The 15,043-nt window shown below is 34.1% G+C and overlaps 1 protein-coding gene across 1 annotated transcript in view; it reads right to left on the reverse strand.

Moving 5' to 3' along the window:
- Window positions 1-15,043, reverse strand: part of DLGAP1 (DLG associated protein 1) — an 812,994-nt gene that overhangs the window by 672,936 nt on the left and 125,015 nt on the right. The window lies entirely within an intron of this gene.

The raw sequence follows: 15,043 nt of genomic DNA on the forward strand, positions 1-15,043 counted from the left end.
CTGTTGCAGTTGCAAACATATAGAACAGTGACTAAAATATATAAAAAAGAACTAAAAGGTATCTTTTTAGGGGCATCAGGGTGGCTCAGTGGGTTAAAGCCTCTGCCTTTGGTTCAGGTCATGATCCCAGGGTCCTGGGATCAAGTCCCACATCAGGCTCTCTGCTCAGCAGGGAGCCTGCTTCCTCCTCTCTCTCTGCCTGCATCGCTGCCTACTTGTGATCTCTGTCAAATAAATAAATAAAAAATAAATAAAATCATTTTTTTAAATCATTTTTTTTAAAGGTGTCTTTTTAAAAGGAATAGGTCTCTGCTTATGAGCGAGTGGTACTAAAAAGGAAAGACCTCATTAGAAAGAAGACCTATCACAGCATCCTGACATGACGAATGGCTCAAATACCTCTCAGGATTCATTGTATTCCATATATCATTAAAGCAACTTCTCTCTTATAGCTTTGCCATTCTTCATTTAAAGGAAAATTTAGGTCATATCTATTGCTTCACATAGCAAAATTTCCTAATCTTTATGGAGAATAAGAGTTACTAAGACATGTACTGTTGAGCCATAGAACTGTGCTGTGTGGAAGACAGGAGGAAATCTGAAAGTTGTTAACATATTAAAATCAAGCCCAATTCGAGTGCAGGCAAAACTTAAAACAAGGCCTTAAGCCAATTCTCAAGGAGAGTCTTATTGCAGAGTACAGTTGCTTTCCAAGAGTATCAGTAGAATATACTTACCAAGGCTTTCTTGAAGAAAACACTAGAGTTCCATCTTGAGGCCAAGAAAACTGGGAAGAGCAAGGTCTCCGTTTTTCAAAAATGTAATTTTTAATTTGCAAGTTCATTAGGAATGGCCACTTTAAGTCACCGTATTTTAATAATAATAATAATAACAAAAAAGCTCAGTTTATTTACCTGCCTAAATAAGAGCATTATACCATAATTTAGTTCTTAAAATATCTTATATTTATTATTAATATCCAAGTACTTTATTATTAATATTCAAAGTACTTTACAGAACTTCTGATTAATACAGAATTTTTCATCAAGATATATCCAAGAGTCTTTTTGGTTTGTGTTTTAACAAATTACTAGCATCTGCTTGTTTTACTAATAGTTACCTCTGCTATAAAAGTTTAAAGTTCTAAATGCATCATCAGTGGAACAGCAAACAGTAATAGTATTTGATATTACAGAGCCCTTAAGGCTCTGTGGGTTTTTTTTAGTTTTTTTTTTTTTTTTTTTTCTCAACGTGGTGCTGTATCATCTTAAGTTTTCTTCTTCTGTGTAATCAAATTTAGCCATTTGGTAGGTATGTAATTTTGCTATATGACAAAGGTTACAAATGTGAAGACTAAGAAGACAAAGTAGTGCATTATCCTGTTTGGAAACCCAAACAAATAAACTTAGTGCATGAAGCGAGCCCTACTGTGGGTGTGTTAATAAATCACACAAAGGTCCGAGGAGAAGAAATTAATTTTACCTCTTACCAGTAGTCATCACAGAATATTAAGAGAAAGGTGGAAGTACTTCAACTAAGTCTGAATATTTTGTGAAAAATCAACAGGAACACATGGTAAGGAAAGAGATTTTGAAAAGCCTCAAATATACTTGGGTGCACTCAGGATACAGCATTTTAATGGACAGGATTAAAACAAGAAGGAGGACAAGTTGATAAGGGAGGAGATCGTTGGCCATTCGTGCCCTTAAATCCCCATCTGATTTATATACTATAGACAGTAGCCACTGAAAGTTTCCAAGTAGGAAAATTACACTTGAACTCTAGAAACAAAACTTGGCAGCAGATGGAGAAACTTTCAACACTTCCCACTCATCCATTCGTATCTTTGCCTTCTTTTCTTCCAATTTTGAGGCCAATCCATCCACGCCTGATCAGATCTCAGTCTGTGAATCCACAAAGGGAGCTTGACCCATCTCTGGTCTCTTCTCCCTCTACTTTCAATCTTGTCTTTGCCATTAACATTGCCTGGTAAGAATGTCATTATCAAATAGTAATTCAATTCCGGAAGAAACACTTTCAAAAAAATAATGGAGCACAGTTGAAAGCCCTAGGGGCATTTCCCCCGTAAACAGAGCATGATTTGAAGAGGCAGTTATGAGAAACTGAGGTAGTATAGTATTGCTCATACATCCAGTGTTTGTCCCTCCCACAATTTTAGAGCTGCTTGAGTCATTTTAGCTGGGTTAGGGGAAGCGACCATAACAACTCCAAATATGGAAGAAGATGACTATTTGATAAGCTCTGTTTTCTTTCTAGATGCATTAAAACTGAACAGCTAAACTGGACCTAATTTTTAAAGGTTTATTTGAATTAAATATATATATTCTTTTATTATAGCTCAATAAATGATATATTGTCACAGTCTAGAGAATCTTAAAATTCTTTTGTTCTCTTGAATACACCCCCACAATACATTCTGACTCTCTTCTTAGCCAAAGCAGTAACAAAAGAGAGTAGGAGGCAAATACATAATGCCAGCAGGAGCTCTGTCAAATGTGGGACTTGATAATCAATGGGTCTAAGACCCCTCCATTTTCTCTCCTGTAAACACCATCAACAGCTATGATTTTAATTCATTGTTGCTTGTATTTGTAATGAATTAAAGTTGCCCTTTTTAAGTTTTAAGAAAAAAAAATCTGTGATGGAAACCTTAATTTTACACACACACACAAATACTACTGCAAAAAAACCGAACGCCTAAGATTGAAATAGAAGACTGATGACAGAAAAATAATTTTCAGGTGTTGTTTAAAAGAAGTGAAAATTACCAAGACCATTCCTCTCCTTAGATCTATTATGTATTATGAAATTAAGGAAGTTGTTTTGAGTGGTAACATTAAAATAACATTTATAACACTTTTAATTGCAGAACTTTAGGATAGAAAAGTAGCCCTTTTTGAACAAGCAGCACTAGATACAGTTAAAAAACATGGTTATTAACTTTGTCATCATTTATAAAAGAAGATATTTTAAACAGCAGTATCATTAATGTCTTTATCTCAGTTTGAGGACTACACAGTTGAATACAGAAATCATTTTCAATGGGTAGAAGCAATTGACATATTGTGTCAATCATGTTCACATCATATTGTTGACATTTATATTTGCTACAATCTTATAGAATATAAATATTAACTAACATAAAATAAGTTGGTAGAAATACTTTACACAGGGTCAATTTGTGTTAGCCATAAGAAGTGTTATAGACTGATAACATAAGAAGCAACTCTGGCAAAACACTCAGCAGCTCCAGGTCTAGAGATGGGAGTCATTTGTCAGTGACCTTTTAATTTCGGTGAATAACAGGGCTCCTTCATACGATACTGAGAGTTTATCACTAGCAACTTCCAAGCAAAAGTAGCTTCTACCTCACAGATCACACTCACTTTAAAATCAAACTCTAAGAAAGGACACTAATGATTTCCAAATTTGATAGCATCCATCTGAACACAGAACATAGCTTTTGAGCTCTCCAAGAAAAGCCAGAGCAGAACAATAGGTCATCTGGGGAAAATATTAAGTCAGTTCAATAATTGGAAAAAATAATGAGAATCTGAAAACTGTTATAAGAACATCCTATATTTTACCAGTTAGGACATCTCTTGATTCTAGGTATTATGCAATAAAAATGAAGATGTAGCAGGGAATTAAATATACTTTGCAGTCAAATGCTCTACCACTGAGCTATACCCCCTAAATATACCTTGAAACACTTTTTAATGAATATTTTTATGCAGGAAACCCAATTTCTTTTGGCAATTCTATTTATCCAATGTTTTTCACACGTCAAAGTTTTAAGTAATCAAAAACTTTTAAATTCTGTAATTTTTGACTCAATCCAGAAACCCAGTAACAGAAGTTACTCCAGATTGTAAATATGAATCATGCTTATGTTCTCTATAGAAAATCAAATATTTCTATCTGCACTTCATTAAAATATAAGCCACATACAATAAAACCATACATAACTTAGTATTTGTAAATTATATACCCTTGCATAAACAACACTTAGATCAGGATGAAGAATATTCTTTACACCCCAGAAAGTTCCCTTGTGCCCATGGTAGTTGATACTCCCATTCCACTCCCAGTTGCTAAAAACCATTGTTCTGCTTTGTCACTGTTAGCTTACTTTCTTCATAATTTTCTATCAGTAGAATTGTACATTATGCAAAGTTTTGTGTTTGGCTTCTTTCACTTTGAAAATGATGTTGAGATGTATCCAAGTTGTATGAATTAATAATCTGTTTCTAAATGCTGACAGCATTCCATTCTATCTCTATTGTTCAGTTTATGTCTCTACCAGTTGATGGACACTTGGTGGTGGTGCTGGGGGGGTAGTTCCAGCTTTTATTATAAATCTTCCAAAACATTTGAAACCAAGTCTTTGTATAAACTTGTGTTTTCATTCCTTTTGGAGAGCTACCTAGTGTTGGAGTTATAAGCCACAAGGAAAGGGCTTGCCTTCTTGGTGAGAAACTATTTTACAAAGCAGCTGGACCATTGTGCATTTCTATTTGCAGTGTATGAGATTTCTAGTTGCCCTACATCCTTGCCAGCATGTGTTATTGTCAGGCTTTCATTTTACTCATCCTGCTGGGTATGATTTCATTTGTGATTTTCATTTACATGTATCTAATGATGTTGAGCATCTATTCATGAGCTCACCTGCCATTCCTTATATATTCTAAGGTGAGATGTCTATTCAAATAATTAGCTTAAGTTGTAGAGCCCTTATATCTATTAGGTGCAATTTTTATTATCTGTTTTACAAATGTTTTCTAAGTAGTATGTTATGAAGAGCAATATATCTTAATTTTACAAAGTCCAATTTATCATTTTCCTTTTATGAAAAATACTTTTCACCTCAAGTCACAAAAATAATCTCCTTTGTTTTCTTTTATGTGATATAGTTTATAATTTAAAAGTCTATACTCCAGATTGAATTACTTTTCTTTACAGGTGATGTAATGATTGAGGATTATTTTTTTCCATAAGGATATGTAATTCTTCCAGCATGTTTATTGAAAAAAGTAGCATTTCCGTATCTAATTACTTTGGTTCTTTTATCAAAAGTCAGGGCACCATATTCACAGACTTTTTTTTCATTGATCTATATAAATATACTTGACCACCACACTGTCTTAATGTATTATAGTTGTCAAAAGTAGTATATGGTAAGAGTTGATATCAAATACTGTAAGCTTTTCAACTTTGTTTTCTTTAAAAATTGTTTTAATTATTCTTTTCCTTTGATCTCTCATTGGTCTTACAATAACCTGGTCATTCTACTAAGATATTTTATGGGATCTTCTCTGTGATTACATTGAAACTATGGATCACTTTGTAAATAATATTAATATTGGTTTTCTAATCTATGAAAAGAGACTACTTCTCGGTTTACTTTTTAAAATTCCTGGTTATGGTTCGTAGTTTTCAGCCTGCGGATATTGAATATATTGTGCTCAATTTATTCCCAAGTAATGTTTTTTATGCTATTATAAATTATGTTGTTTTTATATTTTCAATTTCCAATTGTTTATCAGTATAGAGAAATACAATGAATTTTTGTGTTTCCTGAAAACTTCCTGAACTTAAAAAGGCTTTTTATTTTTTTTGCACATTCCTAGAGGTTCCTACAAAGAACACTGAATCATCTGATTACAACAGTTTCACTTCCTTTTCGAACTCACAATTTTTTTCCCCCTGCATTATTGCACTGCCAACATCCTCAAGTAAAATACTGAGTAAAGGGGAGATTAGATATCTATGCCTTGTTTCTGATGTTAGAGAGAAACTATTATTTTTCACTGTTAAATCTGACATTAACCACAAGTTTTCTGACAATGTCATTTTTCAGGCTGAAGTGGTTCCCTTGTATTTGCTTCGAGTTTGTTATGGATTCTGTTAAATATTTGATGGCAAATTAATTTTCTTGTGATGAGAACTTTTAAGATCTACTCTCTAAGCAGCGTTCAAACATGCAGCTGAGTATGATTAACCATAGGTGCCATGCTATACATTATATCTCCATTACATCCCCTGACTTATTTTTTTTTTATTGGTTTTTTTTTTTTAATTTTTTATTTTTTATAAACATATATTTTTATCCCCAGGGGTACAGGTCTGTGAATCACCAGGTTTACACACTTCACAGCACTCACCAAAGCACATACCCTCCCCAATGTCTATAATCCCACCCTCTTCTCCCAAACCCCCTCCCCCCACCAACCCTGACTTATTTTAATTGGAAATTTGTACCTTTTGGCCCCATTCACTCATTTACCCACCCTTATATCTCTCTTTCAGCAACCCTCAAACAATTTTGGAGAGAGATTCTTGAACCAATTTGTTTTTAATAGTATTAGAATTTCAATCCACCACATTAAATATATAATTTGTGTTCAATTTTTAATTATTCAAAGTCAAACACTACAGAACTTTTGAAGTTCTCATGGAATTCTTTACTGGTCCTTCGATTTTTCCTAAAGATCTGGAGTATCACTATGACTACTGCAAACTTCCCATAATTTAGACAAAATGAAAAATCAAAGGAACATGCCTTTTTAAAAAAAGCATTCCTAAGATTCTGACTCAGATGCAGATGTGAAAGGGAGAAATGGTATATTAGTGGCTGTAATTGCAGTAGTTTCAAACATCTTTCCACCCTGCCCTAAGCAAATGAAAACCTCAGCACTCTCTTGCATTTTGTAATCCTATAGAGTTGATCCCTTGTGGAATGCAATTTACAGATGAAATCTAAGACCTGAGACTGTACACTCATCTCTAAACTCAGACTAGGGCCTTTTTGCAAACACTTCTGCACAGAAGTCAAGAAGCTTCCTGCCATCATGACAGCAGGACTCCTTGGCCACAGACAGTAAGAGAGATGCTTTTGCAGCAACAAATCAGGCTCAGAAATCAAAGGAAATTCATAGGTTTCAAGTTGCTCAATCAAGAACTTGTCTTATCCCACTTCTTCTCAACTTGTATGGAAATGGCATCAATGTGCTAACACTAAAAATGTCAATTGATACTTAAGTGAATTTAATAGCTTCATCTGTGACAATTTAGATATTCAGTTGGAAATTATTTTTCATAAATGGGTAGCATTGGTTGAAGGATTCAAAGAACATTTTTTTGTTTGTTGTTTAATTGGAAGATATGGTAGTTATAAAAATGACCAAAAATTCTTCCCCTACCTGTGTTAATAGTGATGTTACAGATCCTCTCAACCTTCTAGAAGTCTGTTGCTTTGGTCAATGCAACATTAGCATAAGTGATGTGAACATTGAAGAATGCTTACACAGTGGAGCCTTCCCTCTGGATGCTTGTAACACCTGATATCCCCAAGAAAAGGCAGAGGTCACCTTGCTAGAGATGAGAAGCACAACTGCCAGATCTATTAGTGAGGCCGTCCAGGACTCACTCCCCGCTGAATCTCAAAATGATCTCAAGTCCAAGAGCTAACCTAAGAGATCAGCAGAACCTTACTCAGAACAGCAGAATTTGCAGTCACATAAATGGCTGTTGTATTCAGCCATTTAATTTGGGTGGTTTAGTAAACTTCAAGGGTTAACAGACACATGATGGGAAAATAATGAGGCTTTTAAAACAGTTTCATAGGAAAGCAGGGTAATATGGCTCAATATTATGAAGCTTAGACTACCAGAATTTGCTGGCAGAGAAACTTCTATAAAGTTGGCAGATGCTGAGGAAGTTTAAAGCTTAACTTTGAAAAATAAAAATAAATAAAATTTGGGTAAATAGAGGAAAAAACTCTGTAGATGAGAATATTAATGTCAGCACAGCTGAAAGAACAGAAGGAAAATGGAACTTATGAGCAAGTTCTTACATTTCAGTCAATTTGACAGAATATATGAAATGTCATACCTCTAAGTAGATTACTGGCTTTACTTTCAACCCAGGACATTTGAAGTGACAGAAGCAGAAATAAAACCAAAACACTCTGATGGTCCTGTCCTTTATATTGGTCCATTATGCATCTAGGTTTAAGACCAGGTCAAAGAAAGAGTTGAATTATATTCAGGTATTTGAATGTGCTTTTGGAAAAGGAAGCATTTGTTTTCATTAAAATAATCTCTACAGTCATGTAAATCATTTTTATTTTATTAAGTTTACAAAAAGAAATCCAAAGTGTATGTTAAGCCATTACTCTTTACTTACCTTTTCTATCTCATGCTGCACAAAATATCATTGTTCTCTATTTGAAATAATAAACCTGTAACTTTGCTTTAGATACAGGATCAGATACTAATCATGATGTGTCCAATCAAAAATGATCATAATGTACATGCTAACAGTTCTGTATATGAGCTACAATTTCAATTAATGTGTTTTTCATTTCTACTGAATTTACAAAGTGCCATTTCACTCTTACTCCCCCCTTCAGATCACCGTTAAAGAATACAGCAAGGGAGCCTATTTACAACTTCAGTCTATTTCAGTTTTACTATGGGTTTCATAGAGCTGTGTTCGCTTTATGGGACTTCTGTCAGGGAATACTTGCACTTGCACTGAATGATGTCTGTCTTCTTCACGGATTTGTAAACTCCTTGAGTGCAAAGACCAAGTATCTTTAGACTTCCAAATTTATTCTCTGCATGGAGCTCAGTGTCTGGCATCTAGCATGCACTGAACCAGTATTTGTTGAAAGGATGAATTAATGAAGAGATCTTTCTTTTGCATGCATGAGGTCTCAGTTTAAATGTTAGTAATGCAAACTGCTGAAGTCAATTTATTCCAGGGAGATGCAACAGCTGAGGTCCCAAACAGAAAAAAGATTCATAGGATCAAGAAACAGAAAGACCCAGGTGGATCAAAGCGGGGTAATCCACAAGATGAGATGTGTTTCAAGAGGGAGTTAGGACATCAATTACACAGGGCCTTCTAAAGGGTTTGGAGTTCATTCTAAGTGCAATGGGAGAGACTGGAGGGTTTATACGGGGTTTGATATGATATAATGCATGCAAAGATCACTTCTTGCTGCTGTGCAAGCTATGGAGTGAAAGCAGGTGGTGACAGCTAGGGGTGAAGTCAGGAAATCTAGAGGAGTGAAATTTTGACCTCTTTAGGTTCATGTTGTAGAAAGGGAGAAAAGTGGATGAATGTGTCATATTTTCTTGAGATTCATTAGGATACATCTGACAGATCAAAGAGGAATTGAGCTATTTCCCTGGTTTCTGTCCTGAGCAACTGAGTGTATGATGTTCCATTCATAGGCACACAGTCTATAAATGGGAAGGGGTGCATTAGAGGAAGAGTGGTGAAAACACAACCATGTGGTAGTTTTTAAGTAAAACATTAAAAGTAAAAAGATAGAAATTCTGTATTCTATGCAGACACTAATAAAAAGAAAGCCAAAAAAGCTGTAGTAAGGTCAAATAAGATTTTAGAACAAGGAATATAACCAGGGAAAAAAGAGACATTTCATAATGATCAAGAGGTCAATTCATCAACTCTTAGTAGGTCTGTACATATTAACAGGGCCTCATATCACGAGAAGCAAAATTTGTTAGAACCAAGGGCGCCTGGGTGGCTCAGTGGGTTAAGCCGCTGCCTTCGGCTCAGGTCATGATCTCAGGGTCCTGGGATCGAGTCCCGCATCGGGCTCTCTGCTCAGCAGGGAGCCTGCTTCCCTCTCTCTCTCTCTCTCTCTGCCTGCCTCTCCATCTACTTGTGATTTCTCTCTGTCAAATAAATAAATAAAATCTTTAAAAAAAAAAAAATTTGTTAGAACCAAAAGGAGACATAGACAAGTCCATAACTACAGTAAAAAAATACAGCCTAGAGGGGGAAAGGGATGCTTATTATAAATTATCTTTCCTAATCACACTTACTAATGAATTCACTCCAGTTTCCAATTTATGTTATGGAATATACATAATTCTAACTTACTTCATCAGAACTGCTAAAATTATAGTCATAATTATTCCTTGCATAAAATTTCTCTGACACCAGTACCAAGGACTTCCAAAACTTCATGACTCAATAATCCAACAAGGGTTTATTATTTAACAAAAATAAAATACCGAATGTCAATATTGAGTATTTATTCAAAAGACACATGTTCTGTCAATTAAAAATAAAACAAAATATTGCATGCTAAGGGAGACATGATTTGACAAAGTAAATACTCTAAGTGTGATCACAAGTCCACTAAAAATGCTTAGCTTTGGAATTTTTTGAATAAGATTTGAAATACTTTTACATTTAAAATTCTTACTTTTAAAGTTTCCATGTTACACCAATGACAATAGCAACATTCACATGTACCATTTTTATAGAGTCTTAAAATTCTAGAATATTTCCAAACAGTATCTCATTCAATTCTCACAACTCAAGAAAAGTTTGTTTTCCCCTAGAATAAAGAAACAAACAAACAAAAAAATAAATCTCAAGATGACAAGAAAGTAGCCATAATTCACAGTAAGTGAAGTCTCCTTGTCGTCTAACTTTATGTGCACTTTCTTTCACGCACTTAGTTTTAATGTAAATATAAAGAGGTAGAAGGTATTTGTGTACCCACTTTATTCGTTGCTTGACAACCATCCTTTTTAATTATATTGTCAGGTTTTCACAATACCCATGTAGATCTTAGTAAATTTGCCAAGAAACACACTAAACATTTTGCTGTTTCTAGATAAAAGTGACTTTTATTTTAAAAAGCGGAGGGGAGGAAAATTCATTAGACCACAATCTTCTTGAAATTATATTATAGAAGTGAACCTAAATAAGATTATGTATGAAATGACTCTTCTAGAAAAATATCTCTAATATGACTCTTCTATAAAAATATCTCTAAAATACTGAAGTGGAGTTTCAACACTATTTAAGAGCAGGTGCATCTAAATGTGTCCTAATTATAATCTAGTTAATTCTAGACCTGTATGAAAGTCTATGCTCCTTCCTGTCAATTCATACAGGAATTGTGAATTATTGCTATTATTCATATTTTCAGGATGAGTATATGCAAATAATATGAGGAAAAGGTGAATAAAAAAGAGAAGTTTCAGTTTTCTTATAAAGTAGAAATAAGATTAAGAATGTACACTAAGTACAAATAATGTATTATATACTTTGAAAAACAAAAAATATCATTTGTACTAAGAGCTTTTTATCTCTGCAGATTTCCCACAAAATTTAAACAAGACAATTGTATTATTATTGAACACAGCAGTAAATAATACCAAATAGGATTAGGTATTGACTTAATGAAAGGTCATAGCAATTAAAGTTGGCTTTAAATTTCTATTAATCACTAATAGCAACCAAATGCTTAGATTCCTTTAGAGCATTGGAGAATGGCATTTTTCTTCTCAGGAATTCACCTGGAATACATTAGATGTATGTAATCAGACACCTGAAGTTCCCCCTTATGACTTCACCATTCTACACATCTACTCCTGGGTTCTACTCCTGCCCAAGAATTGAAGTAGTCCTCAGAAACTATATGAGAAATAGGATAATCTAGAAACTTCTAAAAAGTGTTATTAATGTTCTTGACATTGCATATTTCTGTCAGACAAAAAACAGATTTTTGCTCCTAACTCTGAAGGCAACTTTTTCTCTAAGAGTCTTTGATGGAATAATAACATGGAAAACATGATAAAATGGAAGGTAGTTTTGAATTTAAATGGATACAGATTAGTCTCTATGCTTACTCCAATGACGCCTCTGTGCATTTCTTGGGGGTATGACTTTGAGCAAGTTACTTAATTCCTTGACCTTCATGTTATCTATAAATAAAACTGGAATATCTAGACTCCTCTCACAAGATCATCTCCAGAATTTGGATAAATTTCTTAGCATGTGGTGAACAATAAATATTACTCCCCCTTCCCAGTACACAAGTCTTAAAAGCCACAAGTTTAAGTATCTGGTAATGCACAGTATTCCAAAAGCCATAGTCTCCTCTATGCACCTACTGTGGCAGTGGAGTGTTTCCATTAACACAGAGTATTTATTTCTAGTAACACAGAAGTCACCTAAAACAGAGTCCCTGAACTTGATAATGCTTAAATTCTAATGATAGGCAATGGGATTTCTGGGTCTGTTATATATATTTTTGCACTATACAAGATTATGTTCAAGGATTATAAATAGAAAAATGCATTAAATATTTGGATACTCTCAAAGATCTTACATTTTAAATACTGAAGAAATATTTTACACCACTAAGGCTAAATGGTTTTAAACTTTTGCTTTCTCCACTCATAGTTTCTAACTCTTGCAAAATTACATAAGTACTTTTTAGTCTGCTAGAAACTGTAAGTGACTAGAAAAACGAAGTTACAAAATATGTTCTAAGGTCTAATATTGCCTTGTTGCTCTCTCTGAAATACATTATGGTATACAGAGTTGCAAATGTTTCAGCAAAATAACTATACTGTTCTTATAAAAAAAAGTCTGGCTTAAGCCCTGATCATATAAAAAGGTAGATTAGATATATTAATAATTTACTTTACTGGTTAATCCTATATATGCCATAAATCTTTATATGCATATTGAAAGATCTTTTTTTATTCTTGCTTTTTTTTTTAACAATTAACTTATTTTAAAACACCTTGGGGAAAAAAAGTGAAGATAATCAAATGGATAGAAAAACCTAAAAAAGTTTTCATTATCTTGTTTTCAACAATTCATTAAGAACATCATCATGCCTAGAACATAGTTTTCCATGGTCAGTATCAAGTCTCCACATGAGACACAGCCCAGGTTTTCCTCTTCCTAAATCTCACTGGTCATTCGAAACCCAGTACTATACTATGGTGAATAATATCAGAGTCAGAATTGAGCATTAAGATTGGATGATGGAAAAAAGATTGGATTAAGGAATTAACTTCTAAGCACTCCCTAGCCCTAGAGATAAGCCTGCATATGAAGTTCGAAGTTTAGGTGGAGTACCTAGTAGAAAGTCATGGTATCCTTATTACCTAGTATTTTACAATTTCACAGATTCAGAAGGTTTGGTCAGCAGTTTAAAACACAAATTCCAGTTGAAATGGCAATCTCTGATATTAGGAATCACCAAAATGTGAAGCAATTTAAAATAGACGCTATGTAGATTCCTCTGGAAAGAATCAACTTTGGGAATTTTAAAAGTGGTTGTCCTGGAGGTAATTTAGTAACATCATGAAATAAGATTTGCATTTAAACTAAATTTATATATTTTATGGGTATAAAATGATAAACATAATGAATCATGTCCAAGAATTAAACCATGACCTGAGAATTTGCATATATTAATATTTTATTAGTAACTCCATAGAACATTCTGCTTCAAGGTCCACCAGTTAAAGACAACAGCAGCAAGCACACCAGAGGTAGATGAGAAAGTATTTATGAAGAATAATTACAATACTAACAGTAGAGGTATTGGTAATAGTTCACATGCATTGGTTATTTCTGTATCATATAGTAGACATCATTTAATACTCACAAAAATTATTGTAGATATTCTATTATTCTCATTTCAAAGATGAAAATACTTGGAAGGTAAATTACTCAATATCAAAATGCTACAAAAGTGGCAGATGTGAAATCATAGTTTAAAATACCAAGAATCTTCAAAAATATAACACATGCCAGATGTTAAAAAAAAAAATTCTACTCTTGAAAAATCATAGTAATGTCTTCCTAGGGTTGACTAGATAAGATAAGGAAAATTTAAGGTAGGAGAAATTACAGATGAGAAATGTAAATCCTCAGAGAAAATAGTATCAAGGACTAGCGAATCTATACAAACCCTTAAAAATGTTTGCACAATCACTTAAGTATAGTCATTTATTGAACAACTTCTATTTAAGTCTAGTACTAAGTTCTTTTTGTAAATAAGCTCTTCGGCCGAAGTCATGGCCAAAAGTTGGCACAGTCCAAGTTCTAGCCACAGATTATTGTTCCTACAGCCCATATTCTCTGCCACAACGCTATGATCATGGGGCGTTTACATGCTTCGGTCTTCCCAGTTTCCATTTACCAGGTTTTGTTCACTAGGAAACTTTGGGGCTATCCCTTCCCTGCACTGAGCGGAAGATACTTGAAAAGTTGTTACAGGTTGAAGGTGAACACACATTCCAAGAAATCGAAGGGTCTAAATCCTCCATCTAAATATGCAACATCTTCCCATTTATGTCTAAGAGGTACTAACTTACCTGGAGTCTCAGAGTGAGATTCAGAGTAACCTGAACGCTTGAGAAGCAAAACCTTTGGATGACCTGTATTTCTCAACACCTATCTACCCAAGATAAATTCACATCATGGCCAAAGCACCATTTCATCACTTAGCTTGTGTCTTCATGGCAGCTACTGGAGCTTCTAAGAGATGGCACGTCACCTATGCTCACTTAACCCCCTCTGGGATTGATTTCCTGCAGTAACTACTTCAATTTTGCCTTCTGATTCTCACCTATGCTCACTTAACCCCCTCTGGGATTGATTTCCTGCAGTAACTACTTCAATTTTGCCTTCTGATTCAACTTTACTCTCTTTTTACAATCCCAGTTCTATTTTGCTAATTAATCCCAACTGGAATGACTGGCAATTTCATATATCGGAGCAGAAAATTTTGACATTGAGGAAAAGATATCAGAAGCAAATTTACATGCATTTGAAGTACAGGTAAGGGAAGCTCACAGTTAGGGAAGGATCTGCATAAAGATAATCACAATAGGTACATTTTCATCATAATCCATTTCCAGGGGATAGCGTTCTCCATTTTACAGTTATCTTACAGCAATAAAAATAATGTAGATTGTAGCAATTACAGGTTTCATAAAACCATATTGCAGTTCTATTTTACAAGAAGAATGCTTGTCATAAAACTCCCCTTATACTAAATGATAAGTCCCTATACTTTACGCAAGTAATAAAAATATCTCTAAATACATCAGCATATGCTTAGCTAATAATAAACATTTCAGTCCATATACCAATGCCTTTTTGTGGGAGCCTATTTTTTCCCCTCCACCATGTGTCTCTTTAGTTATAACCTTTCAAGGCA

The sequence above is a fragment of the Mustela nivalis genome (genome assembly GCF_964662115.1).
Source record: "Mustela nivalis genome assembly, chromosome: 14".
Classification (NCBI taxonomy): Eukaryota; Metazoa; Chordata; class Mammalia; order Carnivora; family Mustelidae; genus Mustela; species Mustela nivalis.